The sequence below is a fragment of the Dromiciops gliroides genome, chromosome 1 (assembly GCF_019393635.1).
Source record: "Dromiciops gliroides isolate mDroGli1 chromosome 1, mDroGli1.pri, whole genome shotgun sequence".
In the NCBI taxonomy this organism is placed as follows: Eukaryota; Metazoa; Chordata; class Mammalia; order Microbiotheria; family Microbiotheriidae; genus Dromiciops; species Dromiciops gliroides.
Window position 1 is genome coordinate 646,075,612 of NC_057861.1, and position 27,689 is coordinate 646,103,300.

Here is a 27,689-nt window from a genome sequence, read left to right on the forward strand (position 1 = left end):
AAATGCAAATTAAAACAACTCTGAGGTACCATCTTACACATATCAGATTGGTTAATATGACAAAAAATAATATATGTTGGAGAAGCTGTGGAAAAATTGGAACACTAATTCATTGTTGGTAGAACTGTGAATTGATCCAACCATTCTGTAGAGCAATTTGGAACTATGCCCAAAGGGCTATGCGACTGTTCGTACCCTTTGACCCAGTAATACTGCTACTAGGTCTGTATCCTAAAGAGATCATAGAAGAGGGAAAAGGGCCCACATGTACAAAAATATTTATAGCAACTCTCTTTGTGGTGCAAAAGACTACCTCTTGTAGTCTCAGTTTTTCAATTTATAATAAAGGGTTAGGGGGCAGCTAGGTGATGCAATGGATATAGCACTGGCCCTGGATTCAGGAGGACCTGAGTTCAAATATGGCCTCAGACACTTGACACTTACTAGCTGTGTGACCCTGGGCAAGTCACTTAACCCTCATCACCCTGCCCCAAAATTAAATAGATAGATAGATAGATAGATAGATAGATAGATAGATAGATAGATAGATAGATAGATAGATAGATAATAGCACCTAGCTCCTGGGCTTGCTGTGAGGATTAAATAAGAAAATATTATTAAAATGCTTTGGAAACAATGTACTATATAAATGCTAAGTATTATGATGAATACAATGATGGTGATTATGATGATGATATAAAACAACCTAGGAAAATATATTTAACCTTACACTTAAGATACCATTACATACTTAGTAAGCTCCATATTATAAAGAAACACAGGATTTAGTAACATACTCAAAGGATGGTTAAGGAAACTTTTCACCTTAACACATTAAGGCTCTTTTCTCCCCAGAAAATTATTATTTTGTATTTAAGATCCAACTAGAGATGATAACTCACAAATCTCAGATAAATGGCAATGTCATTTCTCCCTGCCCCCCCCCCAAATTATTATTCATAGGCAAGGAAAGTAAAGCCTAAATCTCTAGAGGAATTGAGAATGATGTTAACAAATATTTTAGGTAGAAATATGGGGATAAAGTTTGGTGTTTAGTGAGTCCAAACATCCTGTGTTCCCTTCTTTAGACTAGGACATCAATTAGTAACTTTTCAACTAATAGAAAATGTGCTAAAACTTCTCTCTCTTTAACTCAAAATTCTTTTTTATTCCTGTTGGTTTTTTTTTTCCCTTTGTATTTCAGAAGCAGCTTTAAATCAATTCCACTTTGTCAATAGGTTGTGGTTAGGTGGTTATTTCATAAAGATATGGTTGTTGTAAGTGTGGGAATTCCCTACACCAAATAATTGTCTATTACTTAGTAGAATGTGATTTCCTTGTGGCGACAGTATTTTTTTTTTTGCAGTTTTTTGTATCCGTAGTGCTTAGCAAAGTGCCCTGGCACTGAACAAAGTGCATAATAAATGGTTGTTGATTAACAGCCCACTTATTTAGCACATAAGATTGAAGAAATTGCCAAATGAAGACACAAGTGTCTTGCCCAGAGTAACACAAGTAGGTTTAGAGGCAGAATTTAAACAGAGGTTTTTCTGATTCTAAACTTAGCATTTTACCCATCATACCATGCAACTGTGTTTGTTAATAAGATGGTAAATATAGGAATTACAGGAACATATATATCACCATCTCATCAGCATAAGGATTTCTTTTTATGGGAATACCCTCAACCAACTATCTATGACTTAGTAAATAACCCTTAATGAGATCCTGAGGCACATTGGGGTTAAATGACTCACAAAGCCATACAGATTGTGGATGTCAGAGGTGGGATTCAATTTCGGGGGGGGGGTTGTTTGTTTTTATTTTTCTATTTCTAAGAAAAGCACCCTATATATTATAGGCAGTTATGTGGTACAGTGGATAAAGTTTTGGGCCTGGAGTCACAAAGACTTGAGTTCAAATATAGCTTCAGATACTAACTAGCTGTGTGATGCTGGACAAGTCAGTTATATTCTGTTTTTCTCAACTGAGAGATTATTGGAATAATTACAGCACCTACACTGCACAGTTGTGTGAGGATTAAAGGAGATAATATTTATAAAAATGCTTAGCACAGTGCATGGGACATGGTTGGTGCTATTTTGTTGTTGTTAAGTTGTTTTAGTCTTGTCTGACATTTTTGTGGCCCCATTTGGGGTTTTCTTGACAAAGATATTGGGAGTTGTTTGTCATTTCCTTCTCTAGCTCATTTTACAGATGAAAAAACTGAGGCAAACAGGGTTGAGTGCCTTGCCCAGGCTTATATGGCTAGTAAGTGTTTGAGGCCAGATTTAAACATACAAAGAAGAGTCTCTCTGACTCCAGGACCAGCATTCTACCCACTGCACCACCAAGTTGCCCAAATTGGTACTATATAAATGTTTATTTCTTTCCATTTCTTTCCTTTCCCTGCTATGCCAAACTATCATACATCTTTTAATTAAATATAACTTGTATTACATTTCCAACTTTCTTCATGTTTTTCCACTCATCTAGAATGAATTCAGTATGTAGAAGTTAAATCCTATTAGTCCTTGAGGCCTGAGCTACAGGCCTTCATCTTCCCTTTTCCTACCATACTACTACACAAATAGTTTGAATTGCACAATTTAGCCAATATATACATGCATACATACACATACAGGTACACATTTACACATGGTGATCGAAGAGTCACGAAGGAGTTTCAATATTTAAAAACTCCTTTATTTTTTTGTTATATATATGTATATATGCATATAGAGAGAGGAGAATGGATTTACATAAGTGTGAAAAATTAAATCTCATAAATAGTGAAAATAAAGAAAAAATAGTTTTCAAAAAGTTATTAAAAAATCAGAGTTCTTTTTGACTTTTGGCCCACCCTGTGTTTATGTATGTGCATGCATATATGTATATGTGTGTATGAATATATACATATATATATGTATGTGTGTATAGATATGTATAGATATATGTGTGTGCATGTATATGTATGTATTGTTATTGTTGTTTGCTGTTTGTTATGTAAGAGGATGATGACATCTGGGTGATGTCATGACTTGCACTGAATTGGATTTAAGTGAGGGAAGCATGTGCAAGATCATCAACCTTACTCTTTCCTCCAGAGCCATCTGGGTCCCGTGGCAATATAAATATCAGAACAACTTGAGATGGCCCTGGATGTTTTTAAGGCAATTGGGGTTAAGTGACTTGCCCAGGGTCACACAGCTAGTAAGTGTCTGAGGTGAGATTTGAACTCAGGTCCTCCCAACTTCAGGACCAGTGTTCTATCCAATTAGCTGACCCATATATTTATATATGGATATATGTACATGTATATACACATATATAATATTATATATAAAACATATAAACAAGAAACAAAACATAATTTCTTGTGGGGAGGCAGGCTAAGCACCTGGGAGTCTTAGGGAAGTTGTTATTTAGAAGTTAGTACTTGAGTTGAACTTTGAAAAAACTTCTGGACACCTAGGTGCTGCAGTGGATAGAGTGACAGGACTAGAGTCAGGAAGACTCATCTACTCGAGTTTAAATCCAGCCTCACACACTTATTAGTTATGTGACCCTGGGTGAGTCACTTAACCTTGTTTGCCTCAATTTCCTTTTCTATAAAATAAGCTGGAGAAGGAAATGGCAGACCACTCCAGTATCTTTGCCAAGAAAATACCAAAAAAGAATTCCAAAGAGTCAGACAAGACTGAAAAAAAAACTGAACACCAACAATACAACTGCATTCTAAGAAGTGAGGTGATGATAAAGCAGCTATACATTTCAGGCCTCAAAAACAGCCTATGCAAAGATACAGGGATAGGAAATAATATGTCATATGAAGGAAGGGAATTTTCAGAAGGGGAAGTAACATAAAATTTTAATAGAAAGGTAAATTGGAGCAAGATAGTTAAGGGTTTTAAACATCAAACAGTCATTTGTTTTCATCCTGAAGGCACTAGGGAGTCATTGACATTTATCGAGCAGGAGACTTACATAGTCAGATCTTTACTTTAGAAGCATCACCTTTGCAATTATATGGAAGATGGATTGGAGGGGGCAGAAATCTGAGGCAGGGAGATCAGTTAGGAAGTTGTAACAGTCTGGGCAAGAAATGATAAAGGACTGAACTAGAATGGGGAGAGACAAGGGGAAATACTGAAATATACTAAGAAGGTAGAATGATCAAAATCTGACAAGTGATTAGATATATGGGGTGAAAGAGAGTAAAGTTATGATCAAAAGTGACTCAAAGAAATAGAACTTGGTTCTGCTTTGAACATGTAATCTCCAAGAATGCAAATCCTTTGAAATAATGAAAATTTTCTTTTTCTTTTTCTTTTCTTTTTTTTTTTTTGGTATTTGAAATGATTCTTAGGATTCAATAAATATTGACATGGATTATAATTGGTAAAAGGAGTGGTCCTGAACAGTACTCTGATCAATGACTGGTTTCAAATTCTATCTCTGACCCTTAACTGTGATGCTTCAGGCCACTCCCTAAGATACTTCTACTAAATCATAAGGAGTTTTGATGGAAAAAATTTCCCAGTGGAGTCCTACAATCTAATGACTCAGAACCTCTTTGTGTGTAATAGATAATAAAAATCACTCAATCAATACATTAAAGTTTAGGTCTTCCCATTGCTAAAAATAAGAAAAGAAAAAGGGGAGAAAAAAGAAAAGAAAGAAGAAAAAAGTTTCTTTAACTTGCATAAGAAGTTGTATTACATGGACACAATGACTTTGTTACTGTAGGTGACTTTGTTCTACTGTCACTGTTTTCTTGACTAATTAAATATTTATCTGGTGTAATAACAATAATTATAAAATGTAAGTCAGCAGCTGTTAGTGCACATATTTTTGTTGCTGACAAATTCAATTAGAGGTATGGCTAGCTAAACCAATCAGCAAAGCAGTAGCTCAGAAAAGGTCAACTCTGAATTATTGTTTCCCATAATCATTCCCCAAGCCATTAAGCCTATAAAATTCGATTGAAACTAAAGCCCATAAAAGTAAATTATAGAAAAACCTGTCCAGGTAGTTTGTGAACATTTCCCACATAGCTGACTTTGGTTAGTGTTGTATATCATAGATGTTCCTTAATTATGGTTCTAGAAGGTTTGCTGATTTTAGAATCATTTTAGTAGAATGAAAAGGGAACCAGATTTGGGGTGTCCAATAAACCAACTTTAAACCTTATCTCTGTTATTTAATAGTTACATGCAATTGGGCAAAATCATAGGAATACTGTCCTTCTCTGTTCTGTTTCCTATTTTGTCAAAAGAGGGAGCTGGACTAAATGACCTTGAAGGTCCCTCCCATTCCTAAAATCTATAACTTCTTCCATAAGAATCTCTCTCTCTCTTTTTTTTTTAGTGAGGCAATTGGGGTTAAGTGACTTGCCCAGGGTCACACAGCTAGGAAGTGTTAAGTGTCTGAGGTCGAATTTGAACTCAGGTACTCCTGACTCGAGAGCCAGTGCTCTATCCACTGTGCCACCTAGCTGCCCCATAAGAATCTCTAACACAGGAACCAAAAACATTCCTTTGATGTTCAACTTGACAGCCAGTTTACAATGTTTAATTAAAAGTAATAAGAAGATAGTGGAATAAAGTGTAGGACCCAGCTGAAGTCTCCCAACATTCTCCTCTAAATAATTTAAAATAATGCCTTGGGCAGCTAGGTAGCAGAGTGCATAAAACAGTGGCCATGGATTCAGGAGGAATTGAGTTCAAATCTGGCCTCAGACACTTGACACATACTAGCTGTGTGACCTTGGGGAAGTCACTTTACCCTTATTGCCCAACCAAAACATTTAAAATAAAAATAATGCCTCGATTCAAAATTTGGGCATAGCTGACAAAAGTTTAGATGGAGATATTTTTCCAGCCTAAGACAATGTGGGAGGCTTGCAGAAGCAAGTGGCATGGGCACAACCATGTAGGGTGGTAGGAACACTAGCAATAGGCCTTGCATACAGACACCAAAGCAGCAGTAGCAGTAGCCTCAAGAGCTCTCATCCCAGAGACAGTAAGAAAGTCAGAAAACCGATCAGAAAAAGTATACAGGGAACCCTTTCTTAGCACTAGGTGCAGGTAGCATTAATTAGTAATTCTATTGCCCATAAACAGCTCTGGGTGCAATTCCAGAAGAAGCACTTATGATTGATCGATCACAAGGAAGCAGGGTCCTTATTCATAATTCCAGGTCCTAGAGGAGTGCCAGTATTTGTAGCAACAGGGGAGCAGGGGCCCTTCCTGGATAAAGATCAGAGTGTATAAAAGAAGAGCAGTGATCACACCTCTCCAAGGATCACACCACTTTGGAACCACTGAAAACTTGCAACCCCCCCAAAACTAGCTGTGAAAATAGCAGCATGAAAAAGCCTGAAGCTTAATAACACTGCCTTGCCATAGCCCTGTGAGCAAAGTCCAACTTTATCATGAAGTTCAACATCAAAAAAAAAAAAAAAACTGGGGAAATGAGCAAACAAATAAACAAAAAAATATAACTTGACTATAAAAAGTTACTAAGATATAAATTTAGAAGACAAGAATGTGAAAACAGCTACAAGCAAGGCATGAAAGAAAAATGTTAATTGGACCCAAGGCCAGCTAGAATTCCTGGAAGTTAAAGAAAGAGATAGGCGTATCAGAAGAAAATATGAAAAAATAAATTACAGTGATGCAAGAAATTGTGAAAAGAGAATTAACAACTTGGTAAAAGGGCACAAAAAAGTAATGATGAAAATAACACATTAAGCAGAATTGGCCTAATGGCAAAAGAGGCACAAAAATTAACAGAAGAAAAAAACTTCTTTAAAAATAAAATAGGGGGGCAGCTAGTTAGCACAATGGATAAAGCACCAGTCTTGGATTCAGGATGAACTGAGTTCAAATCCAGCCTCAGACACTTGAAACTTACCAGCTGTGTGACCCTTGGCAAGTCACTTAACCCTCATTGCCATAATAATAATAATAAGAAGAATAATAAGAATAATAATAAGAAGAAAACAAAAAAGAAAATAGGAAAAAGGAGGTAAAAAATTTCCTGAAGAAAATAACTTAAAAAGGAGAATTGGTCAAATGGGAAAAGAGGCACAAAATCTCACTAAAGAAAATAATTCCTTAAAAAAAATTGAGGGGCAGCTAGGTGGCACAGGGGATAGAGCACTGGCCCTGGAGTCAGGAGGACCTGAGTTCAAATCTGGCCTCAGACACTTAACACTTACTAGCTGTGTGACCCTGGGCAAGTCACTTAACCCCAATTGCCTCACTAAAAAACCAAAAAAACAAAAACAAAAATTGAAGTGGGGGGGGGGGGCAGCTAGGTGGTGCAGTGGATAAAGTGTTGGCCCTAGATTCAGGAGGACCTGAGTTCAAATCCGGCCTCAGACACTTGACACTAACTGTGTGAACCTAGGCAAGTCCCTTAACCCTCATTGTCCCACGCAAAAGGAAAAAAAAAAATTGAATTGGGTAAGTAGAATCCAATGACTCCACAAGACATAAGGAAATATCAACAAAGTCAAAAGAATTAAAAAATAGGAGAAAATGTAAATTATTTGAATATTTCAAATATCCCACCTACATGGAGAATAGGTCAAGGAGAAATGATTTAATAATTATTGGACTACTTGAAAACCATGGTCAAAGAAAGAACCTAGACATCATATTTCAAGAAATTATAAAGGAAAAATGCCCCATCATCTTAGACCCAGAGAAAGAGCAAGAATCCACTGGTAACCTCTCATAAAAGATCCCCCACACACACACAAATCCCAGGAATGCTATAGTCAAATTTAGAGCTACCAAGTCAAGGAGAACAATTATCAAGCAGCCAGAAAGGAGCAATTCAGATATTGTGGAACTGCAGTTAAGACAATCCAAATATTTTGGAACCACAGTCAAGAGCACAAAAAATTTAACAGTGTCCATAGTAAAGGGGTAGACAGCATTGAATTTGATATTCTGGAAGGCAAAGGAGTTAGGATTACATCCAAGTAAAATTTACCCAGCAAAAGTGAGTATAATCATTCAAGGGAAAAAATATATTAAATAAAATATAGGCCTTTCAAACATTCTTGATGAAAAGACCACAGTTGATTAGAAAATCTGATATTCAAACAGAAGATCAAGAGAAACATAAAAAGGTAAAGGTAAACATAAGGGACTCAATAAGATTGAACTATTTCTATTCATATATGGGAAGATGATACATGTAACACCTTAGATCTTTATCATTATTAAGGCAATTAGGATTCTACATAGACAGAGGCTATGGCGGGGGGGGGGGGAACTGATAGTGTTTGGACGATCTTCCCCTCCCCCAAAAAATGAAGGAGTGAGAAAGAAGAATGTAGTGGGAAAAAAGGGGAGAGGTAGAATGGCGAAATTTTTTTTTTCTCAGATAAAAGAGGCAAACAAGAAAGAACTTTTACAGGGGCAGCTAGATGGCACAGTGGATAGAGCAACGGCCCTGGAGTCAGGAGTACCTGAGTTCAAATCTGGCCTCAGACACTTAATACTTACTAGCTGTGTGACCCTGGGTAAGTCACTTAACCCCAATTGCCTCACTAAAAAAAAAAAAGAAAGAAAGAAAGAAAGAAAGAAAGAAAGAAAGAAAGAAAGAAAGAAAGAACTTTTACAGTAGAGAGGAAAATATAATGGGGGTGAGGCGGGGCATAGCTATAGCAGGTATTGATGAAACTCACTTTTCATTTGACTTGGTACAAAGAGGAAAGACACTAGATGGATAGATGGATTGATGGATAGATGTGATGGAGAAGGCTAAAAGGTTTAACAGATAACCTATCAACTGTAGCTAAAAAGAGTTAACACATATAACCTAAGATCTGAGCTCTAATCAATAGTAGTTAAAAGGGTTAACAGAAAAAGTAAGGTTTGTGTTCTTATCAACAGCTTAGTAACAGAGGGTTTATGTCCCTATTACCAATACTATCAACAGAAGCTTAGTAACCACATACCATTAACCATTAAAGCCATTAATATTCCCACATGACAGGACACCTAGAAACCAGATCCTAAAGTAAAGAGATATCATAAACAGAGAGACCCTTTGGCTCTGACAATTCTAAGCATGTCTTTATGAACATGCACAGAAAAAACCAAATTTATCCTTAGGTTCACCTTATGATGTGTAAACCCCAAAAACACACCCCTGGGGGAAAAGGTACTTGCCTTAAAGGATGTCATAGTACTCCTGGAAGTCTAAAATTAGATTTGAGCCTCCCATGAACTTCCCACAAGGAAGAGATTAAGATAATGAGGAGATAACCTATTTTCCTCACTATAAATATAACCATTTTCCTCTCCCTATTCAAGACACCTATTGGTGTCTCCCTGTGGTCATCACAGTCTGCTAATAACACTTAGGAAACTGAGTCACTGAGTCTTGTAATTCTTTGGAACACCTCACGATCAATTTGATCAATTAAATCCATCCCTACTTCATTTTGATGGATGGATGGACAATTGGGTTTGGAAATTTATATTACCCAATAGGGAAATATGAGGGGAAGGAGAAAAGAAAATGGGAGTGAGTGATAAAAGGAGAGGCATTTTAAGGGAATCAGTGGTCAGAAGCAAAACAGACTTTTGAGGGAGTACTGGATAAAAGGAGAAAGAATGATAAACAAAAGAAAATGAAATGGAAAGTAAAGCACAGCATTCATAATTGTGAATGAGGGGCAGCTAGATAGCTCAGTGGATAGAGTACTGGCTCTGGATTCAGGAGGATCTGAGTTCAATTCTCACTTCAGATCATTACTCGCTGTTTGACTCTGAGCAAGTCACTTAACCACAATTGCCTTAAAAATATATCCAGGCCCAGCTCCAGTCATCCTCATATATATCTTGTCCCTGGACCCAGATGACTTTGGAGGAGAAAGTGAGGTTGGTGACTTTACAAAGTTCTCTCTCCCTTAAATCCAATTCAGTTGAAGTCATGACATAATCCCGATGTCATGGTCCTCTTTGAGAACAAAAGACAAACAACAACAACTGTGAATGTGAATTAGATAAATTCAATCATAAAATGAATAGCAGAATGGATTAGAAAAAAGAATCTAACAATATATTATTTTTAAAAAGATGCGCTTGAAACAGGAGGACAAACACAGAGTAAATATAGGGGGCTGAACCTGAAAAGGCAGGGGGTGGCAATCATTATCTCACACAAAGCCAAAGCAAAAATAAACCTAATTAAAAGAGATAATCAAGGAAACTATATTTTGCTAAGAGATACCATAGGTAATGAAATGATATAAAAATTTTTACACCAAGTACCTCTGAGAAAGACCTCACCTCTGTAATATATAGGGAACTAAGTCAAATTTATAAATAAAGAGCCATTGTCCAATTGATAAATGTCCATAGGGATATGAACAGAAAGTTTTCAAAGAAGAAATCAAAGTTCTCTATAGTCATATGAAAAAATGTCCTACATAAGTAATTAGTAGAGAAATGAAAATTGAAAAAAAAGAACCTCTGAAATACCCCCTCATACCTATCAGAAATGATAAATGTTGGAGGTGATGAGAGATAAAAATAGGTACACTAATGAATTGTTGGTGGAGTAGTAAACTGGTGCAACAATTCTAGAGAACAACTTGGAACTATACCCAAAGGTCTATAAAATGGTGCATACCTTTTGTCCCAGACATACCACTATCAGGCCTATACCCCAAAAAAAATTCAAAAAAAAAAAAGAAAAAAGAAAAGCACATATTTGTACCAGAAATTTGCAGCAGCTCTTTTTTGTGATAGTAAAGAATCGGAAATTGAAGGGATACTCAGCAATTGGAGAATGGTAGAACAAGATATGGCATATGATTGTGATGTAATACATTGTGCTGTAATGAATGTTGAGGGGAATGGTTTCAAAAAAATGAACTGATGCAAAGTGAAGTGAAGAAAACTGGGAGATCATTGCATGTAGTAACAACAATTTGTAATGATCAATTGTGAAAGACTTAGCTGTTCTGATCAACACATTGATCCTAGGCAATTCCATAGTCCTCATGATGAAAAAATGTTATCTACAACTAGAGAAAGAACTGATGAAATTTGGGTACAAATTGAAGTATAACACTTCAGTTTATTTTTCTTGCCTTTTGTGATATGGATAATATAGAAGTGTGTTTTGCATGATTTCATAGCTATAACTAATATCAGTTTACTAGCCTTCTCCTTGGTTGAGGGGAGGTAGACGAAGGAGGAAGAGAATTTGGAACAAATTTTTTTTTTAAAGTTAAAATAAACAAATAAATAAATGAACAAATAGATAGATAGATAAATGGAAAAATAAATAAATGGATAAATGAATGCATGAATGAATGAATAAATGGTAAATTATTTTTAGAATTTGATTAAAAAGGAGTTTGCCTATAAATATCATTTTGGAAAAAATATTACTTATGGGTTACATTTCCAACTTGTAGATTTAAGGAATATAATACACCACTAAATATATTGTTCTTTAAAAACATTTTTATACTAAGTTTAAAAGTATTATCTCTTCATCTGAAAAATGCTTTTTGAAGCCTTAGAGAAAATATGAGAGTAGAAGGTCCAAAAGACAGGCTTCAAATGAGAAACTAGAGGATTGGTGAGCTAAATACTTAGTTTTGCAAGGACATAAAATTTCCACAAGATCCAGGGTTGCATATAGCCAGTCAGATGGAGTCTTAGATTCTGATTTTGCCCTCACCAAGAATAAAAGGGAAAACTTTCTCACTTCACTGCCTGGAGATATTCATCAAAGGAGGGTAAAGATTCATTGCTAACAATAATGTTCACAGCCATTGAAAAAGGAAATGATTTACAACTGAACTTTGGAAGAAGGAAACACATCCTCTCTTGTTTTTTGGAGAATTTATCACTGAAGAAGGGATGATAATTTTTCCACCATTTGTTTCTTATGCACTAATAATATTGCTCTGACAAAGTAAATTTCCTAAAGTTCAAAAATACATTGTGGACTCTTCTTTTTGTATTCTTAGTCACTGACATGAGTCCTAATGAAAAAGATGTATAATTATCTTTGCAAACTAGTCATTACTTTTAATACATTTCACATATGCTAGTTTTAGCCTTCAGTTGATGACACACATACATATATAAATATATGTATATATTTATGTATGCATGCATGCATACATACATACATATATTATTTAGGTCCCCCACTGCAGAATAGCAGAAAATTGCTATAACTAGGTAGGTTGATCAGGCTTTTGGTACTAAATGGTAAAAAAAATTAGTAGGGAAAGTTAGGTGGCATAGTGCATAGAGTGCTGGACCTGGAATCAAGAAGACTCATATTCCTAAGTTCAAATCTGACCTCAAACACTTCCTAGTTGTGTCATTCTGGGCAAGTCATTTAACCCAGTTTGTTTCAGTTTTCTCATCTATAAAATGACCTGGAAAAGGAAATGGCAAACCACTAAAGTATCTTGGCCAAGAACACCCCAAATGGGGTAAAAAAAGAGTCAGACACAACTGAAAAACAACGGAAAAGCTAAAATTTAGAGATGCTTATTTAACAATAATAATTAGGTAAAATTAGGAAAATACAAGATAATGACTTTCTTCTTTTAATAATTATAGCTACTATTTGTATAGCATGTTAAGATTTATAAAGCATATGTATATCATATATGTGTATATCAATCATATATATGTATGTGTGTATACACACACACAGACACACACACACACACATATATATAATCACATTTTAGCCTCAAAAATCTCTTTTATGTAGGGAATATTATTACAAAATAATAAACCAAGTATGATAAAATAAAGGATAATGTGAAATATTTATAGAGCACTTTGAAAATATTAAAGGCTATAATTACTGTCATTGTTATTATTATTTTTGTTATCATTTTTAATGTTACAGATCAGGAAACCAAGGCAGAGTGATTTATCTAGACTAAGCTAATACATGGCAAAGTCTTGTCTTCCTCAATACAAGTCTAGCACTTTATTCTGCTCTCTCTCCTATATCCTATACTCACAGTCACACTTCAGAAGAATTTTTTCCTAAACCCAATCACAAACTTCCTCCCTTCCTCGGTCACAAACATTGTTAATATGGTACTTATGGCTCAAATCAGACACTTCTCCTGGTTTCAGTTTCCTCGTCTCTAAAAGGAGCATGTTGGACTAAGTGGCCTCTAAGGTTATCACAATTAATTCTGTATTACATTTCATTTATGAAAAATGAAAATGTGTTATGTAAATGGGGTCAAAAGTCACTTAAGAGACAAACACAAAGAGAAGCAAAGAATGCATAATCAGTATTTCCTTTTGAATTACAGAAGAGAATTCATTAAGTGTAGCTGCAGCATTTTATAGATTGAGTAACAGTAAAGATTTACATTGACTGAGTTTTATTTTAGCCATAGGAGTGAAGCAAATAGGAGAGAAAGAGAGAGTGTTGAATTCCCACTTTGCAAATGACTTCTTTCATTAATTGTTTTCTACTCCCAATAATTCACTATTATAGAGCAGCAAACCCATTGAATTATATGCTTATAATTATGTTGTTCCTTTATCATGTTTTATGCCTCAGTATTTTTATGGTTATGAAAAATCTAATGGTAGTTTATACAAAATTTTCCTTTTAGACACAGTTTTGTGTTAATGTGACATAGTCATAATTACAGATCATATATATTAATGGAAAGAGCACTACTTCTGTTATGAATGGATCTAGGTTCATATATAGCTCTGTATAGTTTCTGAAAAAGTCATTTTATCTCTCTATTCCCCAATTTCATCACTTGACATAATGGGGAAGTTTAGCTAGATATTCTCTGAGGCCCTTACAGCTTAAAATTCTATGATACTGGCAGACTATTTAGTCTTGACTAATATTATTTGCAATAATGCCCTTAAAACATTATAATTCTGCTCTTCCTAGAACATCCTTCAAGGCAATGCCTGGGAAGAAGCTTAGGTTAACCCTAATTCCTTTGTCTAATTTAAGCTAAATAACCTTAATAGAAGTATAACCATGGACCATCCTAGAGATTGTGCTTGGACATAGCCCTAGGTGCTGGCTATTTTCTTTGACACATATTCTGACTGAGACACTTCCCATGGTGTTTGACCCTGCAGTTTGGCTAGTCCTCATCCATGTTCCAGGGCTGGGCCACTGATAGTGATATATGAAAAGTTCAACCACAAGGGCAATGCCCTGATTGGTAGGAGCTTCATTCACAAAATGAGGCATCAACTTTAAGGTCAATCTGGAAACATTTAAGTTGATTTAAAAAAATGTTTAGCTCAAAGTCTCTACAAATTATCATTTTCCCACTGATTATCCTACTACTTCATTTCTTTGGAAAAGGATGATTTATCTTATTCACAGAGTTCCATGATCAATCAATTACTTTTGCCTTTCCACTAGGTAAGTATAACTCTGTACTTTTCCATTGCTCTGAATCTCTGAGGAGATGGGTTATAATGTTCATAACTGTGAATGATAGACTTTTTTGTTTCATTTTGAGAAATATCATCCAGACTCATCTTATATTTGTGAGTTGTCATCTCTGGCTATATATTAAATAAGAGGCTTGGGAACTCTTAAGGGTCAAAGGGCCCCTCTGTTCATTTTCCTTCTTGGATTTTGCTGAATTCTTTTCTTCATATACTAGCCCTGGGAATCCTTTGATGAATTAACGTGCCAGTTCTTCATACCTCAGGCCTATCTAAGCAGTCATATCCAGAGCTATTAAAAAATTAGATTTCTTATAGAGATAGATTTTGAACTTTTATGCTTCTGAAATTTGCTGCCTAAGAACGTAGCTTCCATTTATAACATTCTAACTATGTAACTAATATCCCCTGCCATGCTGTTTCATCAAAAGCTGTGTTTTTAAGGAACTAGGCAGCTAGGCAGCACAATGGATAGAGAGCTGAGCCTGAAGTCAGGAATATCTGAGTTCAAATTCAGCCTCAGATAATTACTAGCTGTGCGACTGTGAGCAAGTCACCACAGACTTCTATTTGTTACGGTTTCTTTAACTCTAAATAATAATATCTACTTCCCAGAGGTGTTGCAAGGATCAAAAATGATAATATTTTCAAAGCAGTCAGCATAGTGCCTGGCACATAGTAGGAGCTATATATGCTGGTTATCACTATTATTCAAATATTGAAAGTCACCTTTGAAATTCAGATTATTATCTTATCTATTTTTATAACACCATTATATTTAGGACTTAATAAGCTATATAAATAGTATGAATGGAGCTCTCTATTGATCAGATGAGTTCCTGTTTGAAAATTCTCCCATTGTCTACAATTTCCTCTGAAATTACCATAAATTGTCCAACATATCCCTTCATGAATTCAGACATTTTATTTTGCCAATACATATAAATGTATACTGCATACAAAGCACTGTATAAAATGCATAAAGACTTAATTATTATGCAAAGTGCTCTTTCCAGTGACATAGTGTTTTCCATTGGGGTGACACATAGAAATGAAATAGGCAAAATCTTTTTTTTGTGGGGGAAACATAAGATCCTTTCTGAAATGAATCAGGGAGTAAAAGTTATATGATTTCATCCAAAAACATATTACACTTCACATGTGTAATATTCTGGTTGTCAATATGCCAAGAATATACATAATGCTATCTATAGGACCTATATTTCTGTGACTGAATTCCTTAGGGTATGTCCCCTGCAATGGGACTGCTGAGTTAAAGGGTATGTTTGATAAATTTCTTCCATATTTTTTTGCGAGGCAATTGGGGTTAAGTGACTTGCCCAGGGTCACACAGCCAGTAAGTGTCAAGTGTCTGAGGTCAGATTTTTCTATATTTTCAAATTAATTTCCATAATATTTAAACTAATTCACAGTTCCATTGCTTATATGTCAAATTTATTGTCTTAAAAACTGCTACCAGTAGATTATAAGACTGTATAGAAATTAATGGGAAATACCCCAAGCAACAACACTACAAAACTTGTTTAAAACCTAAAACAAAATGAAATTTGAAGACTAGTATATTAGGAGAGTATGATCCATTCTGTGTTCATGTTGTACTTTCCCTCAAACTTTTTTTAGTGAACTTTGCCTGAATCTTTCTTTTGTCCATTTTACAGTTTACTGTGCATTATGCTAATCTAATGGGGAGGGGAGTAGCCAAATAGTCCCATTATTTAAAACATGCATAATTATTCTCTGCCAGCTGCCAATTTAACATGTGGATCTTTAGAACACGGTTTTGGTCATGAGGTACTATGTGATGATGAAAGAATTAACGTTAGCTCAGGAACTGAAATATGGATGATCCAATAGAACCTGACATGTAAATGAGTATGTATAGAAAAGTGTTGATCCAAAAATCAGTCACTCTCTTTCTTCCCTATTCACTTTTGAGTGAAAAGGATTTCTTTCAATTGCTTGCTTTGCTTTGCTTTGCTTTGCTTTGGTGTGTGTGTGTGTGTGTATTCGTTTAACCCCACCAGGACAATTGCTTTTTAGTTTGTATTTGTCTTCCCTTGTCTTAGGTGAATGAGTATTAGCAGATGGAAGAAAAAAGACAATTTCCCTGAGCATGTCATCAGTTTCAGGGATTATTGATCCTTCTTGATGGAGAGAAATATTGGCTACAGACTCTAGAAAGTCACTGAGCCTCTGAGTACAGCATATTATTGGGTACTTCATAAGGACTCAACAAAGAGAGAAGAGGACTTTTTGTGATCATGGTTGAGAAGTACCCCTTGATCACAACTGATACCTATACTTGTAATTTAAGTGTGAGCTTGCTGTACAACAGAAGTTGAATAATTTGCCTCAGAGGGAGATAGGTTGCAACATTTATATATTTCAATACTCTATCCCCCAGCAGACTATAAGCTTCATGAAGGAAGGGATTCTATCATTATGTTTTTCATTTTTTTATCCTCAGTGTTAAATATAATGTATGGTACTCAGAAGGACTTTAATAAATATTTGTTGAATAAATGAAAAATAAGAAAATGATAGTTTACTGATAAAATATTGTATTGGTAATATCCTTTTATTTAACTTTAGATAATTTCTTTATCAATGTTGATTATAAAAGTTATTTTAAAGATGCATTTTTCTATAACTGAAACTTTAATTGTCACGATGCTTCATCTTTCCATCTTTCTTATCATCAAATGATTTGTATTTCCCATTAGGAAATTTTCTCACTTCAATTTCTCTAAGTTTTTTTTTCAGGGTAAGTTAGTTATTAAATACATATAAGGCATTTCAAAATGTTAACATCTCTACATGTTCTGAGCTTATGTACAAAACTACTTGCAAGTAGTAATTTTCTGTCACTAGACAAGTTTAATGAAAGGTTGGTTAATAATCCTTTGAAGAGAGAGAATGTAAATATTTTGGTAGTGTTGTAGCTAAATTAGAATAAGTATTAATTATAGTGTATTTAAAACCATCAAACTCTGCATCAATACTGCACTGGAGTCATGACCTTGTCCAAGCAGGGACTCCTTTGAAAGATAAAAATTAGAATCTCTCTATGTCATTTCAGTCAGTGTGATTTTTTTTCAGTCCTCTTTTATATTCTTTGTGAGGAGCTCCCTCACAATTAGACTAAAGCCTTCAGCATTTTGTGGGATGTCAGAGTATAAAGGAAAGAGCATTGGACTTGGAGTTAGAAGAAATCTGGTTTTGAATCCTGCCTCTGACACTCAATAGCTGCTAGTACTACCACCACTATGATTACTATTATTATTTAGCTGGATGACCTTGGATAAAAGGCAATCTCTTTGAGCATGAATTTCTTTCTATGAAAATGAGGGGGCAGCTAGGTGGCGCAGTGGATAGAGCACCGGCCCTGGAATCAGGAGTACCTGGGTTCAAATCCGGCCTCAGACACTTAACACTTACTAGCTGTGTGACTCTGGGCAAGTCACTTAACCCCAATTGCCTCACCAAAAAAAAAAAAAAATACGGGAAAATGAGGGTGATGATAATATTAACACCAACCCAAGGGGTTTGGGAGGTTCAAATGAGAATTAATAGGCAAAACTAAATGAAGCAGTGATGTGTCATGTAGGCCTGGAGTCAACAAAACCTTAGTTCAAGTCTAGACTCAGACGATTACTAGCTGTGTGAGGCTGGGCAAATCAATCAACCTCTGTTTAGTTCAATTTCCTCATCTGTCAAATGGGGATGAGAATAGCACTTACTTCCCAGGGTTGTTGTGTGGATCAAATCAGATAATATTTATAAAGTGCTTAGCATAGCACCTGGCACATGGCATATACTTAATTAATGCTTAAAAAATAAAAAGCACTAATTGAAGTGTCAGCTATTACCATTCTTCTTATTGTGGAGTTTCATGATCTATACACAGCCTTAGGGTATCACTGGGAGAGTATTGGTATCCAAAAAAAGGTTTCTTGGTTTCTTGTGTGTGTCAAGAGCAACTTGAACTGTTGAAATGATTTATCAAATGCAATCCTGCCTCCTTTCTTTATTCTACTTGAAAATAATAATAATAGCAATTGCATAGCACTTTAAGGTTTGAAAAGTGCTTTACAAACATCTCATTTGATTTTCACAATAACCCTGAAATGCAGGTGCCATTGTTTTCCCCATTTTGCAAAAGAGGAAACTGAGGCAGGCCTAGGTTAATTGATTTGCCCAGGGTTATACAGCAAGTAACTATCTGAGAGTAGAATAGAACTCAGGTCTTATTGACTCCAGCACCCTATACACTGTGTCAACTAGATGTTGTTTATATTTCAATGTATATCTACAGGTCATAGAAGAGTGAATTTAGTGCCAAAAGAGACCTCACAGGCTATCTAGTATACCTTCTTCATTTTACAAATGCAGAAACTGAGTTCCAAAAAGGAAAAGTGATTTCTTCAAGGTAACAATAGTAGCAAATTTAAGAGTTTCGTGGTTTTAATTCAGGTCTTCAGACTCCATACACTTTCTTTTTTGTTGTTTTTGTTTTTTGGCAGGGCAATGAGGGTTAAGTGACTTGCCCAGGGTCACACAGCTAGTAAGTCTCAAGTCTCAAGTGTATAAGGTCAAATTTGAACTCAGGTCCTCCTGAATCCAGGACAGGTGCTATATCCACTGTGCCACCTAGCTGCCCCGTTCCATACACTTTCAACTCTACTCCATTCCCTTTTTTTGTGTGTGTGAGGCAATTGGGGTTAAGTGACTTGCCCAGGGTCACACAGCTATTAAGTGTTAAGTGTCTGAGGCTGAATTTGAACTCAGATCCTTCTGAATCCAAGGCTGGTGATCTATCCACTGCGCCACCTAGCTGCCCCCATTCCCTTTTTAGATAGGTGCATGTCCAAGTGAACTAAGTAGGTCTCCTTCCTCTATTTGTTGTGGTTTCTGTTATTTTTACATGGATTGTTAGCTGCCATTGATTTTATAATTCACAACTGAGTAGTCCATTAATCTTTATTCATTTTCATATCACTTTTAACGCGAGTATCAGGCTCTAGGAAGCAAGAAGCTCAAAACACTTTCATAATCTCTATAAAATTAGTCTGCTCAACTTCCACTTTATAGGAAACAGTGGTGCTATAATCAGTCAGTAATGGAGTCAGGTGTCTGTCTCAAATCAAAAGAAAAATAGGCATAGCAAATTTTAAAGCCCAGAATTGAAAATGATTTTACAGTTTAGCTAATCCAAACAAGAATCCCTTCTCTAAACTCAACTAAAACGTTATCTAGCTTTGGTTATGAGTAGGAGTACATTCCATCCCAAGGCAGCCCATTACATATTGTACAATTCTAATTGTTAGAAAATTTTACTTACATCAATTCTTAATTTATCCATTTGCAAGTTCCACCCATTACTATGAATTCTGCCTTTGAATGACAGGCAGAATGAATCTACCTTTGTCCATGGGACTGCCTTTCAAGTCCTTGAAAATAGCCATTTTCTCCCATATGAATGAAAAACCAAAGCTTACACACAAGACCCAAGGTCAGCCTGTCTCTACCTCTAGGTTATGCCAGCAGGGGGCAATATCTGACTTTTCCTAACAAATCTGAAAGGTTTCTAATCTGTTCATTTAAAACCAGCCTAAGGAGACTTCCAGAGCCTGGCTCATTATTAGTTTGGCTGCAGGATGATTAGGGTTTTTGTTTGTTTTTGTGATACCTACATTCAAACTTTGTCTTCCAAGTCAAAGAAGAGTATTTGCATTGGTGGAAGGAACACTAACCAAATCACAAAGCATTGAAGTATGCATAGTATTATTTAATTCATTAGAGCATTTATTAATCTCCTACTGCATGCCAAACTTGTAGCTAGTTGCTAGGTAGATAAAGACAAAATGAATAGTGACCACCCTCAAGGTGAAATAATGTATACATAAAGAAAATCACAAAATCCATATAAGCTAACTACAAAATAATTTGGGAGGAGCACTAATCACATGAGACATCAAGAAAATTGCTTATGTAAGGGTTAGCATTTGAGCAGAGTGTTGAAGGCAGTCAGGTAGAATGCTTTCGGGAGGGAGAAGCATAATGGACCTAAGGGAAGACTTCAAAATAGGACAGAAAATGTCTATCATGTGAGATAGGAAGTAGATCAGTATAACTGATAGAAATGCCTACCTTCTGAATGAATAATTCCCTAGTTCTTTATCTGATGTTCCACTCTGAGGTTTTTTGTTAATGATTATTATTTATATAAGTGCTTATTACATGGTGTGTATTTTTGATCCCTGGGCAATTTGATCTTGGAATAAAAACCCTGTCCAAAACGTATTGTTGTGATCAATGTTTAATTCTCACCAAAGAGGAATACACAATAGTCAATATCCAGATTTTAACTAGCTAAATAGATTTCCTCGAATTTTTGTCAATTTTCTCTCAAGTGAAGGACAGAATACATTTTCCTTCTTATATATTTTCTATGATTGAAGCTGTCATGAAAACAGGACTATGACTTTCCAAGTACACTAATAGCAGTTATCATCCAGAAACCCTCTAGCACCTTGGTTGGATACACTTATAATGTACTTCCCAAGATTTTTCAGAGCTATGACTGATAATTTCCCACAACATGGACTGCAGTATTCTACCTGTGATCCAGAGAGGTTACTAAGTTAAATGCAGTATTTCCTCAAAACAAGGAAGTTCTGGTTCTCTCATAAAGGAAGACATCAGGATTAGGGATGCTGAATTAAAAAAAAAAAAAACACTGACAAGAAGGCTATGAAAGTGAAACAAGCCCACAAAACCTTCACCACTTCTGCTGTGACAGAGAAATAGATACAATCGATTTCAGCATCCCATTAGTCTAGCAAGCAGACCAAGAAATGTGTTGTCTGCAATAAATGAAACATTCCTCTGGAGGTTTGGACCTGGTAGAATAAATACAAGGTTGGGACTGCGGAGGGAGGAGATCCCCCCTCTCAAGTCAATTCACTTTTATCACTGACAGGAACTTAGTTTTTGGTTCCTGAAAATCTCCAGTTTGGAAATGATTATTTCCACAACACCTTTCAGTTTCAAATTTAATGTGAATCATTCTTCCTAACTTTACATACATCTTAAGTCCAAAGAGAGCTTCCTTTTGTCATAAAAAGACCAAGAATGGAATGAATATATTGTTGTCCCTAAAATTGTGCCATATATTTTTTCTTTGAGAGCAAAATGTGGAGACTATCAGAGTTATTCCAAATGAAGCAATAAGTTATTAGTTGGAAGATAAAAGTGTGGAAGCTCTTGATGAATATATGATATATATGGCATCAAGCAAAACTCTTATCTATTTGTTTTTAACATAATGTGCTTCTGCTACAAGGTATTAACTCTTTCTTGGACTTGGACACTGAGAGAGCCCACTGTCATTTACACAAAGTGCAAATATGAACATAGGGACCAAATTCTAATTTCTAAGAGACATGGATAATGAAATTACTGAAAGCAGGAGAAGCATATGCAAGTTAATGGTAAAATACCAAATGAATTATAGGGAATTAGTCTGAATAATTTGGATACAAAACTTGTTGCATTGACTTCTAGTTAGGGGAGAAGAATAAATTACTTTTTTTTTTTTGTGGTGGGGTGAGCCCTGACCTATGGACAGGGCTGCAGTGAAGCAATGAATGAGAAATAATGTTTTATTCTCTTGGTGATTTCAATTTCAAAATGGTAATGAAACAAACTGAAACAGGTCCAAATTCAAGTTCTGACACCTATGCCCTGCATGACCTTGGCTTAACTACTTAATAGCTCTTATCTTTATTTTTCCCTTCTATAAAGCAAAGATTTTAAACTAAATGGCCAATTATGTCTATTTCAGATCTACCAATGTCCTGGGCACCTTCTTATCTACTTCTTTGATGTCTCTCTTCTTCCTATCCCTCCATCATCATCCAGTGTTGGGGTTGGAAAATGAACCAAAATTTTTTTTAATTAAAAAAAGAAAGAAAATGAACCAAGGCTAAAAATTAAAACTTATTTGTACAGCCCAATGTATTAAAGTTACTTTTCTTTAATGCCAATGTGCTACATTCTCATAGTGCATTATAGTTTCTAATATTTTTAACAGTAAGATGATATGTTAGAAGCTTTTTTGACCCTTACATACCTTTTATGTGCTAGGAGATATATTAGAGCAGAAATTTACTGAATCAATCTGGTTGCCTCAAAGAATTATCGTATAGTGGCAAGAGCTTTAAACTTGTAATGCAATGGACCTGTTTTCAACTTTTGGTTCTATTAATTTCTACCTGTGTGACTTGGAAATAATTTTTCTTGACCTGGGTTTTATCATCTGTAAAGTAAAGATTGTACTAGGTATCTCTAAAATTCCTTGGATTTCTTGATTCTATGGATATCTAAAGTTGCATTAAACATTCAAAGACTCTTATTCTACTCTCTCATAGGTCACTGTACATGCCTTCAAGTAAACAATTAGTGTTTTCTATCTGAGTATTTTGATACACATCCGAACAATAGCCCTAAAGTACAACGAAAAGGCAGATATCTAATATTTGGGGAAAAAATATGGAAATAATATCTATTAAATGATATTTCTGTAGATACTATGTAATCTGAGGTGATATTAGTTTCAGGTAGCTTCCTATTCTGTCCACATCTATGTCTTTCTTGGTCCTTTTATCAAATTAGGGAAACCTTTGGAATGGAACATGGGAATGGAAATGAAGCCTTGGATAATAATATTATTTCTATGCAAAATTAAGATTACTACCCTGAAGGATATTTGGATGCAGAACTCACACATAATGGCTTCCAGGTAGAAGTAGAGGAAGTATGGATGAATCATAGAGTGATAGGATTTTTGAAGTAGATTGTTATTTTACAAGTGATGAGAGGTTAAAGTGGTTAAAACTTGCCCAAGGTCAGTCATTTAAGTCATGTGGTAGACTTAGGACTAAACTGATATTTTCTGACAAAGTGCACTGTTCCCTCCAAAATAAAATGCAATAAAAATGACAAAGGCAAATGAGGTGTAAATGACTGCAAAGCAATTGATTTTTGCTTTCATCTACCTTGTGTTTTTCAGTTAATGTAAAAAAAAAACTGTTCACATTGGTTTATTATGAAAATAGTTTCCCAAAATTGTGGTATAGCTTTCAGTCATTAATGATAGAGTTAATAACTTAAAACTGCACTAAGATTTTTGGTAAACCATGTACATACACACATATCTACACCTACATTTATATAATCTTTATATCTATCAGAAAAGAAACATAAACCACATTCAATTGACATTTAATCTTTCACATAACCTCATGGTCATGTAGCATCATACAGTCATAGGTTTTACATGGGAAGGTACTTGCAAAGTCATTTAGCTCTTAATAAAACAGAAAAGTGAGGAACATATTGCTTACGACTTGCCCAAAATCACAGAAGTAGAAAAGCAGAGCTTCAAACCCAGGTCCTCCAGCAATACTTAATTTTATTCTTTCTTAGAAAGGTCCTTAATAAACTCTGAAAATATGAGGTTCTAACTTAATCTCTAATAGAAAAACTGGAGTACATCAGTGGTGACTTCAAGGCTCCCTGTTGGTAAGTTATTCCGATTCAGTATATGGTGCTGCTATGACCTGATAATTAACTCTAAGATGCCAACCGCTTTCATTATCCTACCTACTGAATTTGCTCTTCTGATCCCTGGCCCTAATATTGAGAACAACAGAATGTTTGAGCTGGAAAGTTCTTAGTCCAACCTCTTCATTTTAGAGATGAGCAAATTGGAATGTACAGAATTGAAATCGTCTAAGATAAATTAACTAGTTCATGTCAGAATTATAATCTGGCCACTTTAACATCCCAGTCAACGTTATTTCCATTCCAGTGGTTCCCAATATTTTTTGACCAGCAGAATTCTTACAACAGCAGCAAAAACGACAACAACCAAGTATTGTGAACCATAAGGAAAATTTAATATGCTATTCATGATATCCTGCAATTATTTACTGCTTATAGCTCTGTTAAAGAGATTTTAGAACAAACCAAAAAGATCATCATTGGGAAGGTTCATGAACCATTAAATAAGAACATTGCATCGTTACTTAGGAGCAACTAGGAAGCAATAATATGTGCTTTACAAGTGGAGGTATGTGGCCTTTAAATAATATGATGACACGTAGGTCCTCTTCAAACTTTCAGATTTATAACCAAAAAGGCTTTTGATATTTCTTTATAAAAATGTCTGGATATTATTGCAGGCTTTAAAATACAAATTTATTAATGATGCAAACTTTCAAAACACTCATAAATAAAATTAAACTTACATTTCAAATTTTTAAAAATTCTACCTTTTAATGCATGACTTTTTTTTTCTCCTTAGTGACCTCTTAGTCACAGAGTTGGGCTATTATTATACATGCGTTTTTCTTCTTTCAATACATTTAACTCAACATAAGAACAATCTCCTTTCTTATTCTAGAAGCATTTCTGAGCCAAGAGACAATGTAAGCATAAGTGATCATCCACCCGTCAACTTCAGTTCCTTAACAATTGAAATAGGTTACTTAGACACAGACCTCAAATATTTATCTGAAATTTTTTTTAGCCAAAATCAATTAACATTAATACTGGGTTTTTTGACAATGACTACTACCACTACTACTTAACCTACTTTACTTACTATGTGTTAGGCACTGTGCTTAATTGCTTTACAGTTATTATTTCATTTGATCCTTAATACAATCCTGGGGGGCTGAGGAAACTGAGGTACATAGAGGTTAAGTGACTTGCCGAGGATCACACAGGCTAGTAAGTTTTTGAAGCTTGATTTGAACTAAGGGCTTACTAAATACTGGACCAGTACTATATCCACTCTACCAAAGCTACCACTGTAAAGAAGTTGTAGACTTTCTCTTTCTAGGGAGGCACACTTATTTTTGTTAAATATAAATATTGATGACATCTACTGCCAGTGTTTTTAATAAATTATAAGACTATGCATTTCCACAAAGTACCTTGCCCCAAAAACATTTACTTGATAAATGGCAATCCCTCCAAATTTATACATTCATTTCCTGCTTCCTGCACATATGCCCACTTAACCCTATACTTAAAAAAAAGAAAAAAAGAAAAACCTCTCACATGCCATTCCTTTCTATCTGCATATATTCCTCCTACCTTTCACAGTGAACTCTTTGGAAAACTCTTAAAAAATAAAACTTCTTTGATCATTTACCACTCACTTCTCAATGTCTTGAAATTTGATTTTGGCTTCCTACCCCAATAGTAGACTGAAACATCTCTCTCCAAAGTCACTAATGGTCTCTTATTTTCATCCAATGATCTTTTTTCAGTCATCCTTGTCTTCTAAGCTGTACTTAACACATTTGATAAGCCATCCCACCACACACTTGTGCTCACACACATGCATATGCACATGGACATGCCACATTCTCTTACCTATCACCTTTCTTCACTTCCTCTTCTCTCCTCTCCCTGGCTTCATCAGCCTTTCAGGCTTCAATTATAATCTCTATGGAGATAATTTTCCTGATCTATACATCCTGATGTAATCAACTCTTTTGACCTCCAGGATCACATTAGCGAATGTCTGTTGAATATATTTAATTGAATAGCTCATAGATATTTCAAACTCCACACATCCAAAATGTAAATAATTATCTTCCTTGCAAACCTCAACCCCTTCACCAGACAGTCTATATCCTATTTCTATTGAAGGTATACCACCCTCGAATTGTAAACCTTGGGTCATGCTTGTATCTTTTATTTTCCTTTTTAAAATATTTTATTAATATTTTTCATTGATCCTATTTATCACATTTGGTATACCCATACAGAGCCCTCCTTTGTAGCAGTCAAAGGAAAACAATCAAGGCAATATAAAAAACTCTTCCTTTTATGTAAGATGATTTATTATGCATGTTATTCATTTTTGCACTAAAATAGCTCATTACCACCTACTTTCACCTTAACAATATCAGAAGAAAGAGTATTGATGAAGATGTGAAATTTCTATCAGTGAACTAATGGTTTGCATTAAAATATTCTTGCTTGTATTCCCTTCCACAATCAAAATGTACAATTATTTTCAGAGGAAATCCCATATATATTATATAGCTATATAACAGAAATAATTGAGAGGAAAATTTGGATACTATTTCTAACACCAGACAAAATTTTTACTCAATGAGTATATTTCAATAGCATTACTATGCCAGAAAAAAATAATAAAAATTCTGGTACAATTTTTGGCTTTTAACCATTCAACACAGTCTTTAATTGACTATGAAACTTTATAGAGTTACATTAATGCTCCTTGCAACTATTCCTATATGTAGTTGCTGAGAGATCACAAAAGGGTATTAAATCAAAGTCAAATAAGAACACAGAACAAACCAGGACTTACCAGTTTACAAATCTAAACTCACAAGGCAATCAATGACTGGAGGATTAGAAGTAACAAACTCCTCAAGATTTTCCTGAAAGACAAAATGAAACACCATGCGTTAATTCATGTTTCTTGCATTTGTTATGAGCCATAGATTTATACAAGGGCAGCTTCAAGTCAGACTACCAGCCAAAAAGATGAGCATTTCAAATGGCACCTGGCAGATGAATGCCATCTACAAATTGATGCCAAGGAATAATAGCACAATAAAGTAGAATTTATATTCCTGAAATGATGTAAAGTAGTATAGTTCATAAAATTTTAAATAAAGGTCATATGTTGAATTATATGATTCCATTGGCATTCTCTGATGGAAATGTTCCTGCTCCAGTACATCAATTATGTAATTAGGCATAATGCTCATTTTACCCTCTTATAGGACAATCTACTTCACTCAAAGTAATTTTGCTTCAATACACTGGATCCAAAAATAAATCTGATTTTACTTCTTTAATGTTGGTGTTTGAGGTAATTAACTGCACAAAGTTATTACTAATGGCATACTGCTAATTAACCAAATAAATTATCTTATGGTTTCAAAAGTTATATATATATATATATATCAGACTAGGTTTCCTTCAGGTCTTATAACCAGCCATACATTGTGCTATGGTTCACCTACTCATACTCAAATTAGTCCCAGTGCATTAAATTGACTGGATGTGAGGACAAATCTGTTATATAAAAACAGAGAACTGAAACCTCTTAATCTACCTGGACATGCTCACAATAAAAGTGAATTCAAC

The 27,689-nt window shown here is 35.0% G+C and overlaps 1 protein-coding gene across 1 annotated transcript in view; it reads right to left on the reverse strand.

Annotated features, from left to right (window-relative positions):
• PTPRD (protein tyrosine phosphatase receptor type D) overlaps nt 1-27,689 on the reverse strand; it is a 2,680,207-nt gene that overhangs the window by 1,981,455 nt on the left and 671,063 nt on the right. The window contains 1 exon segment of the mRNA XM_043972034.1: nt 26,902-26,974. The gene's annotated coding sequence lies outside the window, so the exon portion shown is untranslated.